Source organism: Mustela nigripes, chromosome 13 (genome assembly GCF_022355385.1).
Source record: "Mustela nigripes isolate SB6536 chromosome 13, MUSNIG.SB6536, whole genome shotgun sequence".
NCBI classification, from domain to species: Eukaryota; Metazoa; Chordata; class Mammalia; order Carnivora; family Mustelidae; genus Mustela; species Mustela nigripes.
This window is the reverse complement of record NC_081569.1, coordinates 129,160,461-129,174,520: the sequence shown is the minus strand read 5'-3', so window position 1 is coordinate 129,174,520 and position 14,060 is coordinate 129,160,461.

Genomic DNA, 14,060 nt, shown 5'->3' with positions numbered 1-14,060 from the left:
ACCATTGTCCTGGCACTTCACCCATGTCAGCTTGTTAAACCCTTGCCACAACTGGGAATAATAGGTATTATTATTATTCCCACTATACATATGAAGAAACTGAAGCTCAGAGAGGCCATATAAATTGCAGTATGGTCTGATTTATGAGGAGTGATATGTGACTAGAAGTTCTAAAGGAAGTCTTAGAACACTGCCCCATGGTTTAGATCTGGAATCAGTGGAATGAAAGGATATTCTAAACTGCCATATCAGCTGGAAGAGAAGACACCTTCATTACCTATGCATTTCAATGACTTTTCATGGTCACAACATATCTAGTGGCCCTCAACACACAGGTTCTCAAGGCAGATCTCCCCTGATGGCGGGAGAGGGCAGGGAGCCCTCCCCACCACAGACGGCTGCTCCTACTCAGAAGGTCCAGCTGCTACTTATCAAGGAGAGGTGGAAGATGGGGGAGAGAGGAAAAGTGGGAGCTCATAGGTACTCAGACCCCCAAGGCTCTTTTCTTGAAGGAAACAGCCCTAGCAGAGCCACACTGAGGCCTGGATTTTTATGACCCTGCAGGATGCACTCTTACTTCCATCACAGAGGCTGTAAACAAATGGCCATGGCTTCCCATGTCTTGTGTGTTCTGAAGAGATACCCCATCCCAGCTAGGGCACCCCCAACCAGCTGGAGAATGACCGTGATTATTTGGTTAGTAACCCACAAATGCTTAACTGAACAACTGCTACATGCCACTTACCATGGGTGAAGACAAAGCATTCTCTTCTGTAGCCTCTCCCACCCAATATCCATGCTGTTCTCTCCCATAAACCCCATGCTTCTGGCCCCTGGGGCATCCCGGCCAGCCAGACACCACGATGACGAACAAGGGGCTGCTCATCAAAGACTCCATTGAGAGCTGCATGTCAGCACATGCAGAAAGCAGCAGTGTTAGTCCTGAACCTGACCCAGGGTTGGGGGAGGAGGTGCTGGGGAGCACAGCTATTATCAGTAGTGTTCTGACAGCCCTTGACAGCAGGTGTCTTTCAGCCTTCTATTCCTCCCTCCACCCCCACCCCCACCCTACTCCCCAGACTTGAAGTGTCACTTCCATTTGGAAGGCATGGGAGAGGTGAGGTGGAGAGAGGACCTGGCCATTACTCTGCCTGCTGACCAGGGACGAGGTCAGGTATGACCCGAGGACAAAGGCAGCTCTGCTGAAACATCCCAGGGGTGTGATACGGTCCTCTGCCCTTGAGGATGAAGGCAGCTGGGGTCACAGCCGGGGTCAGCCACACCACTTCTCTCTGCCCCTGCTTTTGAAGAGGGGCTTTCTTCCATGCAGCTCTCATAAAAGCACGCTTTCTCAGTGTCTCACCCAGGGGAAATCAGATTTCTCTGCATAGGAGAAGGGTGATAAGTGGAAGGGAATGTCCTGGTTATGGGTTTGAGTTCCCAGAGACTGATTTTAAGGGCAGAGGAACAAAATGAGCATAGGGTAGTAAGTTAAAGCTTTGGAGTATACAGACCTAGATTCAAGTCCAAAATATGACCCAGCAATTCCACTCCTATGTATCGATCTGCCCCAGAGAAATGAACACATTTGTCCACACGAGGACACGTATGCAAGTATCCTTAGAAGCATTATTCATAATAGCACAAGAGCAGTCATAATCTGAATGTCCATCTACTGTGATGACTGTAGATAGAACCACACAGTTGACTACGATTCAACCATAAATAGGAACAAAGTGCCAACACACACTACAACATGGACGAGCCTTCATGTGAAGCAAAAGAAGCCAGAATACAAAAGTTCACATGCTGTGTGATTCCATTTATATCAAAGGTCCAGAAAAGGGAAATCTCTAGTTGCAGAAAGCACATGAGTGGTTGCCTGGGGCTGGGGATTGGGGGTAGGGAATGGACAGGGAGTGACTGCAAATGGGCACGAAGGTGATCTTTTTGGAAATGTCCTTAAACTAGGTGGGGAGGGTTGCATAATTTGGTAAACTTACTAGAAATCATTGGATTGTACACTTAAAATCTTATGACATGTAAATTATACTTCAAAAATAGCTTTTAATATCCTAATTATGCCACTCACTTGCTGAAAGACCTGGAGCAAGTTACTGAGAATCCCCATCTGTAAAATGGGTATAATGAAATCTACTTCACAGGCCCATTGTGAACCTTAAAGGCCTGATTCATAGCAAGAACTCAATAAATGAGAGCAGCTAGTGCTACAACTTTTTTTTTTTTTTTTTTTTTTTTTTTTAAGAAGTGATTTGACTTATAAGAAGAGACAGATACCAAGATCCATGGGTAGCTGAGAAATTATATTATAGGGCTTAAGGGTTTGTGAGATGTGACTATCTTTCCCCTGTAGCACGTAGATTTTTTTGGAATGGTCTGCCTCCATGTACATTTCTGAATGTTTCTCTGAAAGCCAAGGAATCGGGCTAAAAACAAAAACAAATCACCCCAGCCGAAAGCATAATGGAGATGCAGATCTTCTATTAATACGAACAGCAAGGGGAGTGAATTATGCTGAAGGGATAGTGAGGACCATCTTTGGGGTTCAAGTGGGGTCCAGTGCTCCTTCCTACTCCAGCTCTTCATTTTTATTGATGAATCCAGGAGCGTTTTGGAGTTTCCAGGGAGCCACAGGTGGGCTGAAAGGCCTTCCTGGGTCAAAACCCTTCTCATTGCAAGTGCAGAAACACACCCCGTAGTAGCCAAGGCAAAAAGAAAGAAAGAAAGAAAGTAAGGAAGGAAGAAAGAAAAGAAGGAAGGAAGGAGAGACACATACAGAGAGAAGACGAAATGTAGCCCCCAGATCTAGAGAGAGAAAGGGCTTTCCGTTTGTCTGAATCTAGGGTCTGAAGTGCAGCTGGTTCTGACCTCTCCATCTCTTGGCCCTGCTTTCCTCTGGGTTAGTTTCATTCCCAGAAAACTGCTCCCCTAGTGATGACAGTAGGGTTTTCAGCAACCCCAGACTCATGTTTATTCAGTTTAACAACCCCAGGAAAACAAGAGTTTTTTCCCAATAGTTTCAGCAAAGTCCTCAGGGTTTACTAGGATCTCATGCTCATCCTGAACCAACCGCTGGCCTAGAGAACCCACCATGCTGATTGGCCAGACCTGGGTCCTATGTCCGTGGGTAGGCAGGGTCAGCCCCCACATAACCCACACTGGTAGCAAGAAGGGACGAGTTCCTCAGAAGAAGCTTAAGCGATTCTTGCCAGAGGAGGCCGGAATAACCAATGGGCAGATAGAACACAGATATCCAATGTGACCAGCCATGTTGGGGCTCCACCTCCCTGTGTAGGTCTTGGAGGAATGCGAAAACTGTCGTTTGATGAACACTTTGGCTCTGTTTGATGGGTTCCCTTAGTCTGCTGTTTTCCAAAAGCCCCAAAGCTGTCCTTCTGTTCAAGCATGAGTATTGGTTTAGCAACTTCACTTTCATAAAAGGATGTTAATCCCACCTCCTGCCTAGCTCATGTTCACAGCCTATGTTCCAATGCTTAACTAGAAACACAGTATCTTCATCATAAATTCTTGATAAAGAATATAACCTCAAAGACTTTATTGGCCAACTCCTACAAAAATTTTGATTTCAAAATGTAAATCTCATGGAGAACTGTCTGGAGCATTTACCGTCTGATAGTTTCTCCAGATATTGTGAACTGCATCCCTGGGTCGAGCCAGAATGACCCAAGAGCTGTGTACTTTGACTGCATGGCTACACAAACACACACACTCCTTCCCCTTCTCCATACAATCATGTCTTGGGAATACGGTCATGGCTCTCACTGCCATATGCTATAAAAAGCAGTTGTATTAGTCAGGCTATTCCAGGCCACAGTGCAATAACAAACAGACCCTAAATTCTTTTATTATTATTTTTTAATTGTGTTATATTAGTCACCATACAATACTTCATTAGTTTTTGATGCAGTGTTCCAAGATCCATTGTTTGCATATAACACACAGTGGTCCATGCAATCCATACCCTCCTTAATACCCACCACCAGGCTCACCCCTCCACCCCCCTCCCCTCCAAATCCCTCAGTTTGTTTCTCAGAGTCCGCAGTCTCTCCTGTTTTGTCTCCCCCTCCGATTCCCCCCCCCTTCACTTTTCCTTTTCTTCTCCTAATGTCTTCCAGGCTATTCCTATGTTCCATGAGTAAGCGAAACCATATGATTATTGGCTTTCTCTGCTTGACTTATTTAACTCAGCATAATCTCTTCCAGTCGCATCCATGTTGATATAAAAGTTGAGTATTCATCCTTCCTGATGGCTGCATAATATTCCATTGTATATATGGACCACATCTTCTTTATCCATTCATCTGTTGAAGGGCATCTTGACTCTTTCCACAGTTTGCCAATTGTGGACTTGGTTGCTATGAACATTGGAGTACCTATGGCCCTTCTTTTCATTACACCTGTATCTTTGGGGTAAATACCCAGTAGTGCAATTGCTGGGTCATAGGTAGCTCTATTTTTAATTTTTTGAGAACTCTCCACACTGTTTTCCAAAGTGGCTGCACCCACCAACAGTGTAAGAGGGTTCCCCTTTCTCCATATCCTCTCCAACATTTGTTGTTTTTTGCCTTATTAATTTTTGCCATTCTAACTGGTGTAAGGTGGCATCCCAATCTGGTTTTGATTGGATTTCCCTGATGGCTAATGATGATAGGGTTTCACACGGTAAAGCTTAACTTTGTGCTGACCTCACAGTCTGATGCGGGTCAGGTGGTTCCCCTCCAAAACAGACTCAGGGGTCTAAGCTGCTTCTGCCTGGCTCCCCAACTATTTCTGACTTCTTTCATTCTTGAGAATGAAGAAGCTGGGGGGAAGGGAACAAGTGAGCATAATTCATTGACCTTACATTCCCATTCCTGAAAACTCAGCTATTTGATCCCAAATGATGAGGGAGACTAGGAAGTTTAGTCTCCTTGAGTGCCTGAGAAGAGAAGACAGGCTGGCGAAGGCACAGCTCTGTCTGTCACATTAGCTATAGAAAAAACACAAGCATATTTATTACAAGAAGGCTGTTGAGACCCAGGATTATGTATAGCAAACAGAAACACATACATTTATTACCATTCCTTCCCCAACCCAGCTAAATGCATAGTAAATGGATTTTTAAGAGGTGTGGATCCATAAGGACAAAGAGAATGAGGAGGACATGATAGCAATTAAATATTGGAAGTGAGAAAACAAGTGAACAGTGGTAAGTGACTTCAGGGAAGCCTAAGTCTAGAGTAGTGGTTGAGGAAGGGGTTTGAGAGAGGAGCCCAGGGACAGGTTAAGCAGAACCCCAGAAAAACTTAGGTGTCAGAGGCACCAGGTCTCTTGAAAATGAGAAGATAGATGGTACTAAAAGCAGAGGACTGGTTTAAATGTGGAATAATAACCTTTTGACCACCCGTCTGGATGGGTCAGCAAGGGATTTCTCTACCCCACCCGAAAGAGAGAAGAGAGATTTATTTTCTAGGGAAACTGAGCCAGAAAGGCTCTGAACTCCTGCATCTGGGACAGGGACCCCACATGTAGACAAGGAGGATTAGGGGCAGTGTGCACACCAAAAGTTAATCCCCTCTGCCCCTTCCCCATTTGGCTCCAAGGACCCCAGCAGTCATATCTGATACAACCCAAGCTGGAGAGTGGAAGAGTTCCCTCTGAGGGAACCCACGAAACCAAGAGAAAAGACCCACACGAGCTTGATTCCTTTATTGCTTGGTGCCCTCTTGATGGGCCTCAGGAGAAATTCCTCTCAAACCCTTGTTGTGCTTCTCTCGAACAGTCGAGGAACACTATCATAGGAACATTGAGAATTTTCCTTCCTTGCTTCATCTTTCCTTGCTTCATCATTTCTTTTCTAGGAAACTTAACCCCAAATTTTCTACCCAATTCAAACGGTTGTGTGTGATATTGTGTGTGATATTCTAGTATATATTTCTGGGCACTGAATCCATGCCAGACTTTATTCTGCCTCTTTCTTAATTTCACCCCGATTTCCATCCACTGACTCTAATTCAACAAACGTGGGTGGGCTGAATGCATTTCATGTGACGGACAATAGGCTCAGTCTTGGACTTGCTCCCAATGAACTTACACACTGGCATTTCTATGCATTTTGGTAAGTTTTCTCAAATCCATTCTGGAAGTACGTGTGAACTTATAATCATTATAAATAAGTACATGTATGATGAATAGAGCTGATCATCTTACCATGATCCTGGAGAACATGCTTCATTGCAGGAGCAAAATTCCCCTGGTGTCTTAATGTATCTACAGCCATGAAGTTTAGGCATGGAGGGGGCATGGCATAGAGGGGAAGGTTCTGGGAATACTGTGCCTTCTCATGGAGGGACCCCATACTTTGAGGAATCTAAATAAGAAAGAAAGAAAAGAATGAGCTCTTACCTCTTGGGTATATCTCCAAAGAGTCTGCTCTGGCTTTATGCCTCCAGGTCTCCGAGTAGCCCTGCAAGCCTACAACACTGCAGAACATCCCTAGTCAGATTCAGAAACACCACTGGGGTCCAGTTACTGCTTCTCTTCATCTCTGCTATGAAGGGTGGTCAGGCCTGCCCAGATCTCCCCCTGTCCCACCACCCCTTATTGGCTGGGTGAGGCCAGAGTGTGCAGAACTCAGGTGTCCTGCCTCCAGGATGTACAGGCTCTGCTCCAGATGGGTTTGAAGATCAATCTCACTTCAGGGCTGTATGAGCAGGACGGCCTCCCTCCCCCCTTACATGTACACACATGCCCATGCTCACGTATGTGCACACCCTATAGGGAGGTTAATAGAGATCTACAGCCCTTGTTACCACTTGCTTTCATAAATAAATATATTAAATAGGTAAACCAAATTTATTTCCGGCAACAGCTTGCTGGCTACACCTCCCCCTCTTATTCACAGTTCCTGCAGCGACTACAGCCTCTTCCACCCCACCCCCAGGCGTGACTTTCTCTCTTAAAATTTTATTTTTAATTTGTTGTGATGAATGAGTGACACCTCTGACAGCCGATTCGCGGAGATTAATAGAAACGACACAATATTTACGTCGGCGCTACGAACAATTATCCCGCCATCTATCTCTGAGATTATCTTCCTGATTGAAAACTACTCATCCGTGTAATCGGAATTATTTGGAATTAGAAGGGAATTTATAGCCCCCCCCCTGGAGCACACTCTCTCCCCTCCTGTCTATACCGAGGTCTCCATCATTCTCTTGTCCCTCCTCTGGGCCTTTGGCCTTCTCTTCCATCTTGGTGATAGGGCAGAGAAAATTCTCCTCTCCTCCAGGAGGGCCACGGGTCAGGGCAGCCAGCATCCTGCTGGTGTGTTGTGGGGCTGCGTGCTGGAGGGTCTAGACCTAGTGGTCGGTGGGAGGATTAGGGGTCGGTGTTCAAAGGATTAGGGGTCAGCAAGGCCAGTTCATGAGCTCAAGATAGATGAATATGATCTCAAGAAGGAGGTTTAATGTGAGGATGGAGAAAGGTGACTTTGGAAAGCGTGTGGAGTCAGGTTGTGCCCACTGCAAGAAACCTATAGGAGCAACATAGGGGTTACATAGTGACATTGAGATTGCTGTTGAAACAGGCAGTTTGAGGGGCCGAGGGTGCTGAGGCTGGTTGTCTGGAGCTCGACCCTAGTAAGGGCTATGTTTGGGTGGTAAGGGTGGAAGACAGGAGGCTGGGTAGGGGCATGTGCACATCCAGAGAGACAAGAGAACCTGCTTGTCATGCTGAGGAGGCCGGGGCATGAGATTCAAAGCATGAGAGAATGGAGATGCTGTGAGTGTGTTCTCTGTTCTCTGGTGGCCCCTGCCTGTTAATCCACTGGCTACAAGCTTTGAGCCAGACGGACCTCGATTTGACTCCTCACTCTGCCACTTCAGAGCTGTGTGACCCCAGGCAAGTTTCTTATCCTCTCTGCACTTCCCTGTTCAATCTCTAAATCCCTAATTTACAATCTTCCCCATAGGAGTATGCACTGTCAGCAAATTGAGGGTAGTAATAGTACCTGGTTGGCAGGGATGTCATGAAGATTAAATGAGATGATGCCTGCAGGGCCCTTTGCATAGGTCCTAGTACATAGGAAAGGCTCAAAATACATAGATATCCCCAGTAAGAAAACCCAAACACTGGGCCCATTTAGAAGGCAAAGATCTGGGCTCCAGGAATAGCCTAGCTTTCCAGGTTCCTCCCTCACCCATACCCCTGCCCTGCTGTCCCAATATCCCATCCTTATGACCTATCAACCTGCACCCACCCACTTCCCTCTCTGTGCTACTAGAAGGTCATCTGCTGCAACAGCAGAACAGGCAGGAACCTAGTCTGATGGGTACCCACTAGGATCTCAAACCCATCATGTTATTTGTTCTGTCCTCTAATACTTGCAACTGATGGCATGTGTTGAGAACGTATTCCTCCCAGGCAGTACGCTGAGTTCTTTACCTGCATTCATATACTTAATCCACACACTATCTCCAGAGGCTAGGTGCTATTAATTACCAACATTTTACAGATGGAGAGACTGAAGCACTGAGAGGTTGGATAACTTGCCAAAGTCAAATGACAAGTTGGGTAGGCAGCCTCTAAGATGCCCTCTCTGATCTCTACCCCTGGGATTCATACCCCCGTGCATCCTTGGGTGTGGGCTGCATCTAGTGACTTTCTCCTGATGAACAGAATATGACAAAAGTGATGGGATACCACTTTAGAAATTCGGCCACAGAAGACTGTGCCCTTTATCATGCTTACTCCCGCCATCCCCTCTCTTCCCAGCCCTTCTTGGGTCACTTGCTCTGATGAAGCAAACTGCCACAAGGTGAGTTGCCCAGGAGAGAAGCCTCAGGGACTTAGGATGGGCCAACAGCCCATGAGGAATTGAAGCCTGCCAACAACCATGTGAGTGAGTTGGGAGGTGACCCACCCCCGGTGGAGACTCAAGATGACTGCCACAGCTGGCTGGATACCTTGGCTGTAGGCTTTTGAGTGATTCTGAGCCAGAGGACCCAGCTAGGTGAGTCCTAGACCCATACAACTGTGAGATAATACGTTATTTGAAGCTGCTGAGTGTGGGGATTATTGGTTATACAGCAGTAGATAACCCATGCAGCAAGTAATAGCTGAGGCAGCATTTGGACCTAGGCGGCTAGACTCTGGATCCTGTGTCCTTAATCTCTTTGCTGCATGCCACTCGGTTTCTTAGGTCATCAAGTGAACTTACACAGCTTTCTCGTGTCACCTCAGACAAAGATTGAGACTTAGATTAAAGTAACAACTTGGTGAAAAGAGATTTTCAAGCACACCCTGGAAAATTTCTCTTCCCTCTTAGGAGTCCTTCTCCAAGAGAACAATGGATACTATATGTTCTGTAGGACTAGAGGAGCTTTATTCCTTAGGTCGATGGTAGCCAAGGAAAGTAGTGTCATCAGGGGAATTGTGGGCCCTGAGCAGGTGAAAATAATCCCTGCTGGTGTCCTCAGGAAATGCTTCCAAGTCAAGGAAGTCTCAGATGGTGTAGAACATGGCCCTGCCTCAAGGGTTGGCAGGACTTGTTGAGGTTTGTCCAAAACAAGAAAGTGATCCAGATTTTACCTCACTAGCACTGGAGGTAAGTGGAACCAATCTGGATTAAGTGGCATTCTCTCTAAATAGTGAAATTCTGCTGTTTCTCTCCTGGAAGTAGTGATAACATAAATTTGTTATTATGAAATCATTCCTCATTTTTATTATTTATTTATTTTTTTATTTTTTTATTTATCAGAGGTGGGGGAGAGAGTGAGCACAGGCAGACAGAATGGCAGGCAGAGGCAGAGGGAGAAGCAGGCTCCCTGCTGAGCAAGGAGCCCGATGTGGGACTCGATCCCAGGACGCTGGGATCATGACCTGAGCCGAAGGCAGCTGCTTAACCAACTGAGCCACCCAGGCGTCCCTCGTTCCTCATTTTTAATGACTCCTTCTTTCATCTCTGAAAGAATTGACAAAGTCTCCCAGAGGGAGGCTGTGGAGCCTTTAGAATTTAGTGGGTCCAGAACTCATCCCTGAGAACAAAAAAAACCAATGTTAAGGCCAGTATAGTGCATTTGTTTGATAGCTGGGACCCAGATGTAGCAAGAAAGAACACAAATACTTTGTTCAGATACTAGAAAACACCATCTGAGGGAAAGGAAAGATGGCTTCATAACTGAGAAAACATTATTCTTTTCAAGTTGGGTTTACACAGTGTTAACCCCCCCCCCCCCCCCCAATTAATCTTTTGGGGAACTTTGTATGTGTCTACTTTAATGGGCCCAGAGAAAGCAGCCTCGTTTCCTCCAGCTTATGCTGATTTAGCTACTGAAGAGGGGTTTTACCCAGAAGGACCTGCATCCACCACCGGGCCCAGAGTCCCTTTGTCGTGCCAGTTTGGGCAGGATTGCACTGAGGTGGATTCAAGTTGATCCTGACCATCTTACCAGGGCTTGGTCTACTACTCAAGAATGATAGGCTCAGACCAGGGGACATTGCATAGGGACAGGAGGATGGAGCCAGGAGAGAGAGCCTCTCCTGTGTGGGCTATGTTTCCCAAAGAAGGTGGGAAAAGTATCCAAGAAACAGTCTGAGAAGAAAGAGACTCAGGCACATGATAAGGAAAGAGGAAAGTTAACCTTCAGCCTCCTATTTCATAATTTCCTTCTAAAATCATCCAACCTCTGAATAAAGAACATTCGCACCAACCTGCTCTTTGGAAATAAGAGGGGGAAGGGAGGTTTAGACTGTCCGGGTTATGTACTCGTCATCTCCGTGGTTGTCTTGTTGCAAACAGTAGAAACTGACCAAACAACCCTATGCAAAACTGGAATGTACTGGAAGGATGGAGGAGCTTGCAGGAAGGGCTAAGCCTCAGAGAGGCCAAGATCTAGGGAAGCTAAAGTTCTGGGTGTGCTTGACTGTTTACAGCCTTTGGGGTACCTGCTTCAAGACTCAGCACCATGGAGAGAGCATCCTGTTGGCCAGACATAAGTCTCCTTATTGGCTGTACCACTGCCACAAGAGATGGGAGTGGGACAACCCTCCAATGCAAAATTGGAGTGAAGTTACCAGAAAAAAGGGTATGCTGAACAAACAAAAACAATAGGTCATCTGCTACATTACAACACATGAACACACGAAATCTTTGTGCTTGTCTTATAAGTTAATATTGGGCAAAGACTGCTTTCTTCCCATTGATTGCAAGCTCATCCAACAGAAATGAACTCACCACCACCACATTTTAGATGACCCTCCCTCCCTTCACAGACACCCATCAACACCAAGTCCCTCTTCCAGCTGCCCTTATCCATGGTGCATTCTGGAGGCATAAGCAGACAGGGCAGAAGCTACTAGGGAGAAAACACGTGTGAAATGATGTATGTGGTTGCCCCTTTCTTAGGAACCTCTTTGGATGCAAATAGATAATTCTACAGAGGACCAGGGCAGGGCCCAGGGACAGAAGCTGAACCTTATTTAAAATGACAGTGAGATGTCTGTATTTGTTTGGGAGTATGGATTGCGGGGGCAGGGGGCACTGCAGTGAGGTGTGTTATTCTGATGGGGCCTGGGAGCAGAATAGACAGGGCCACTGGTGTCTCATCCACTCCGAGCTGAGGGGCGTGAACTCGCCTATCCTTGGGCAGCACCTGATGCTGGAGGAAAATCAACCCAAAGCATGTCCTCAGAGAGCAGCCTCTTCATGAGAGGGGCCACGGGGGGTATATGCAAAAGTCATCAGGGTAACCAGCCTTAATAAAGGTAGAAGATGAGATGCGAGAGGGGTGGGTTGGAGCAGGGGGAGTCAGGGGGAAGGAAATGATTGCAGGGAAACAGATGCAATTGAACAAGACTCGTGGAGATGGATTTCCCTGCCTTGGTCCAAACTTAAATCCCTGTGCTCAGATTAATTAGCAAGGAAATATTTTCCTGTCTGCAGAAAAAGGCTGCTGGATTGCCAGTGGGACATGAGGGTGGGCAGTCTATCAAATAACTACTAATTAGGTTACTTCCCACTGCTGTTGACATGCTGGGGACACGTTCCTGGGCCAAAATAAAGCAGGGAGGAGGGGAGAGGAACAGAGATGGAGAGAGAGCTACAGGCCAGGATCCTTTCTGCTCTTTGTAGAAAATCGTTGGCTGGAATTCAGAAGGAGACCTGGGTCCAGAGTCCAAGGGGGAGAGGACGCAAGAGGAGCAACATGCTGGTTAGCAGACAGCCTATGGCTGAGACCTGCGCTTAGTGCTTGTTTTCCATGGCTGTCTTACAATGCTCTGAAAACATGCACAATATGGCCAGTCACAGGTAAGCTCTGGGTGGGACTGGCATCCATAGGGTAGGACTTTGGGTGGTGGTAATAATGACAAGAGGCATTTTTTGAGTGTTTCCTACCTGTCAGTAACACTGCCCTCATTCATTCACTACACAAGTATGAGAAGGGGATGAGGACATTAACATCCATTTGCCTCACTGATTTTCATAACTTTGGGTACTTTAGGTATTTTAGCCCTTTTTTTATAGATGAAAAGATTGGGGCCCAGAGGGGTTTAATATCTTGCCCATATCTTTATACAGCAAGTAAAAAGTGATAAAGTTGAGTTTTGAACCTAAGGTTACCCTGACTCCTGCCCCGCCTGCCCTTGACCACTGCTCAGTGGATAATGCACATTGGACAATTTCTATCGTCTTCTTTCGAGTTCCTTTGCCTGCATTCCCTGATTCCGCCATGAAGTTCTCAAGGCGTGTTCTTCAGTATGTCACATGCAGGAACTTGAACTATTCTGCACAAAGGGTACCACCATTTTCCCTGAGAGCTGAGGCTTTGAGGCTGTCATCTAGTTCCCTATCTTAGAGACCCCAAAGTAGGGTTGGACAACCCATTCCGGTGGTGATACGAAGCCATCTACATTGCACCTGTGTGGAGTTTGTCCACTTCCTTACGTCTGTTTTCATTAGAGACAGGGCAGGGAATCAGCAGCTGTGTGAAAGGGCCCACAGCCACGCCTTCTCCTGGCCAGGTCTGCCCACCTCCCTCCACTCCTTCCTAGTAAGCAGAGTTGGACCTCGGAGTGGCCCACTGCTCTGAGTAGGCCGCCTGCCTCTGAGGCCTGTTCTTCCTTGTTGTTTCTTTCCTCAAAGCTCTTTGGTTTTGTTCCTCCTGCTGTTAAAATAGTTATTTGGAGCTTGTGTACTAGCTTGTGAGTTTCTTGAGGCCAAGGACTCTGTCTTACTTACTCATCTTTGTGTCCCCTGCACTCAATAGTGTATCAGGGACCTAATGATGAATTTTCCATGAATATTTGCTGAATGAAGGAGTAAATACCCGAACAACACTATCTGGCTGGCATCTAGCCTGCCTCTTAATGTTTTTGTGATTTTTAGTAGCACACCAGACAGCCCAGGAGTCCCTGCTAAGTATGGTAGAAAGATGACAGTGTCCCCCATGATGCCATTTTACCCTGCATGCAGCCAGGTTCCCTTTTGACATTAAACAAGTGAAGACTACAGAAGGTGTTACTGCTGCTACAAATGGAGATCAGAGGAGAGGTAGTACTGCTTTCCACCTCACTCCTTCAAGAACCAGGCTGAGTTCTGAGGGCCTGGGCATGGGGATGCCATGGGGAGGTATGGGAAGACACACCAGAGTGGCTGGGAAAGGAAAGAGTGTACAGGAAACCTGCTTTTTCCAAGCGAGTCCTGTGCAAGCAGAAGGAATCTATCCACAGAGGGGTGAGATAGCAGAGCAAGTGGGTTACCTAAAAATAGCACTGCTGGTTTCCCACGTTTAGAGATGGGTCCTCTGCGATTCATCTTGGCTGGTTGGTGCAGGTTTGCTTATTTGTAGAAAGTCAGAGGAAAGGACCAAATCATACACCTAAAATGGGAATCTGCAACCCCTTCTACCATGAGCAGGCAGACAGGTGAGCTGAGTGAGAAGTTCCTGAAACACCAGAGGCCTGGGACTGGCTGTCCGGGAGGTAGATACGTCCAGCAACTCCCTCTTGGCTGGTCTCTGCCTTTCAGCGCACTGTGG